The following is a 3,630-nucleotide window of genomic DNA, read 5'->3' as shown; positions in this document are numbered from 1 at the left end:
AAAAAAAGAAAGAAAGAAAGAAAAGAAGAGAGAGAGAGAGAGCTCATGCAAAGTACTTAGAACTGTGACCGCCTGGCACATAGTAAGTACCTGCTAGGTGTGAGCCACCATTGTTGCTAGCTGTGTGGCCTTGGGCATGTCATTCACCCTCTCACTTTGTCATTCAACCTCTCATCATCACTTGATTAAGGATGCAAAGTGCCTTTGCCCATACTAGGTATTCAGCAACATCCAGTTCCCTTGGTTCTTTATATGGTTAATAATAGTATTTGACATATGAACACTTACTACACTCCAGGCATCTGATCAATTACCTTCATCATCCTAGTTAATTATCAAGACAAGCATACAAGGAAGTGACACTGGGAAGCAGGTATCTCTAGTTTACAGATGAGGAAACCAGAGTCAAATAGATTGCACCTGGCCCAAGGGCATATACGAAATGGCTGAGCTGAGATTTCAAATCCTGTTTCTTTTTCCACACTGGAGTGGGTGATGGCCAGTTGTTACTAAATCCAGTGGCTAATCTTTTATTGCTACATGGTTTAAAACTGATTCTTGCTGCTAGGTGATGATCAAAGGCTTTGTAGCCTTCCTCCTAGTGGGAACTTTGCTGCCCCCTTGTGACTCACCAAGTTTCTGCCTCCAGGTTCCACATTATTAAAATAAATAAATAAATAAATAAGGACAGGCGCTGTGACTCCGTCTATAATCCCAGCACTTTGGGAGGCCCAGGCAGGCGGATCGCAAGGTCAGGAGTTTGAGACCAGCCTTGCCAACATAGTGAACCCTTGTCTCTAATAAAAATACAAAAATCAGCCAGGCATGGTGGCGCACACCTATAGTCCCAGCTACTTGGGAGGCTGACGCAGCAGAATCACTTGAACCCGGGAGGTGGAGTTTGCAGTGAGCTGAGATTGTGCCATTGCACTCCAGCCTGGGCAACAGAGTGAGATTCTGTCTCCAAAAAAAAAATTATCTTTTCTGGTACAGTAATTTCCCTCCAGAAAAGGTGTTAAGGTGTTGCCTGGGAGAGGCAAGGGAAACAGATGATTGGAGTTGAATTTGGTCATTGGTTGTTTGTTTTGTTTTGTTTTGTTTGAGATGGAGTCTCACTCTGTTGCCCAGGCTGGAGTGCAGTGATGTGATCTCAGTTCACTGCAACCTCTGCCTCCCGGGTTCAAGCAATTCTCCTACCTCAGCCTCCCAGGTAGCTGAGATTACAGGTGTGTGCCACCACACCTGGCAATTTTTTTGTATTTTTAATAGAGACAGGGTTTCACCATGTTGGTCAAGCTGGTCTCGAACTCCTGACTTCATGATCTGCTCACCTTGACTTCCAAAAGTGCTGGGATTACAGGCATGAGCCACCGTGCCCAGCCTTTTTTTTTTCTTAACATAGAGGAGAAAATATAGGTGTTTCTTACAGCAACTAGGGGCTCCAAAAAGATGGTGACAGTGGGCTCTGTTCTTGAGGGATAACTAAAAGTTTTCCAGGCAGGCTAGGAGGGGGAAGGGCATGCTGAGCAGTAGGGACAGCATGGGCAAAAGCACAGGGATGTGATGGAGCATCGTGGGATTTTAAACAAAAAGAGCAACATGCTTAGATTCATTCATTCTCTGATTCAACACATGTATCACATACTGTGCTAGGTGGTGATTATGACGATAATGAAAACTGTCATAATCAGCATTTTCTTCACATCTACCTCCCCAGCTAGAAGTAAACTTTCTAGCTGGGGAGGTAGATGTGAAGAAAATGCTGATTATGACAGTTTTCATTAGAAAGTAAGCTCCATGAGTTTACTTTCTAGCTGGGGAGGTAGATGTGAAGAAAATGCAAGTACAAGATGCCTCTGGATAAAAACAAAGCAGGGATGGGAACAGAGAGGGACCAAAGGGTGTTATTTTCTTTTCCTTTTTCTTTTTCTTTTTTTTAGGTGGAGTCTCTCTCTGTCACCCAGGCTGGAGTGTAGTGGCGCGATCTCGGCTCACTGCAACCTCCACTTCCCAGTTCAAATGATTCTCTTGCCTCAGCCTCCCGAGTAGCTGGGACTACAGACGTGCACCACCACCCTCAGTTTATCTATGTGCTTTAGTAGAGGCAGGGCTTCACCATGTTGGCCAGGCTGATCTCGAACTCCTGACCTCCGATGATCACCTGCTCAGTCTCCCAAAGTGCTGGGATTACAGGCGTGAACCACGGCACCCAGCCTGAGGGTGTTTTCGACCTTCCCTGAGCAGGTGACATTGGAGCAGGACTGAAAGAAGTAGGGATGCCTGCCTCATGAGTGAATGGGGAAGGATCACACCAGGCAGAGGAAACTGCAGGTGCAAAGGCCCTGAGGTGGGAGAGTGCTTGGTGCGATCAAGGAGCCAGAGGTGGGGTGGTGGAGGACTGGAGCAGCCTGAGTGCAGGTTGGGGTGGGGATGAAGTTGGTAGGAGACGGAGGAGGTGAGGTAGCATGAGACTCAGTCACGTTTTCATGGAGGACCTTGTGGGCCACAGCAACGAGTGAAGATTTCATTCTAAGAAGGGCAGGAAGTGTTTGCTGAGACTGTGTTGAGATGTGAGAGGAAAGAGGAATTCAGATGGCTGGTAGGAATTGCAAGGAGGATAGAGTGATCGACGTTGTCCGATGCTGCTGAGAGGTCCAGTAAGGTGAGGACTCAGACTTCGCTGATGGATTTGACAGCAGAAAGGGAGAACATGGATGACCTTGATACACTCTAGCTTCATGGGCATGTGACCTGTGCAGTGGGACAGGGCCCCACTCTCAGCAGGGTCCTGCAATTGGTGTAATTCCCTTCTGTGACCCTTTTGAAATTCTTTCTTTCTTTCTTTTTTGATCTGTCGCCAGGCTGGAGTGCAGTGGTGCCATCTCTGCTCACTGAACTTCCACCTCCCGGGGTTCAAGTGATTCTCCTGCCTCAGCCTCCTGAGTAGCTAGGACTACAGGTGCACACCACCACACCCAGCTAATTTTTGAATTTTTAGTAGACATGGAGCTTCACCGTGTTAGCCAGGATGATCTCGATCTCTTAACCTTGTGATCCAGCTGCCTCAGCCTCCCAAAGTGCTGAGATTACAGGCGTCAGCCACCGCGCCCGGCTGAAATTCTTAATACCTTTCTACAGTGAGTTGAATATGGAACCTCTCTCAAAACATATCTCCATCCAGAATGTGGATGGGAAAGGGGTCTTCACAAATGTAATTAAGGTAAAAATCTTATGACGAGATTGTATTGGATTACAGTGGGCCCCAAATCCAGTGAAAGGTGTCCCAATAAGTGAAGAGAAAGGGAAAAGACACAGAGAGGTGACATAAAGACAGACGCAGAGGCTGGGCACTGTGACTCATGCCTGTAATCCCAGCACTTTGGGAGGCTGAGGCAGGCAGATCATCTGAGGTCAGGAGTTCAAGACAAACCGGACTAACATGGTGAAACCATGTTTTTACTAAAAATACAAAAATTAGCTGGACATGGTGGCATGTGTCTGTAATCCAAGCTACTCGGGATGCTGAGGCAGGACAATCACTTGAACCTGGAAGGCAGAGGTTGCAGTGAGCCGAGATCATGCCATTGCACTCCAGCCTGGGTGAGAGAGTGAGACTCCATCTCAAAAAAA

The sequence above is a fragment of the Cebus imitator genome, unplaced genomic scaffold (assembly GCF_001604975.1).
Source record: "Cebus imitator isolate Cc_AM_T3 unplaced genomic scaffold, Cebus_imitator-1.0 Scaffold445, whole genome shotgun sequence".
In the NCBI taxonomy this organism is placed as follows: Eukaryota; Metazoa; Chordata; class Mammalia; order Primates; family Cebidae; genus Cebus; species Cebus imitator.
This window is presented reverse-complemented; position numbering follows the sequence as displayed.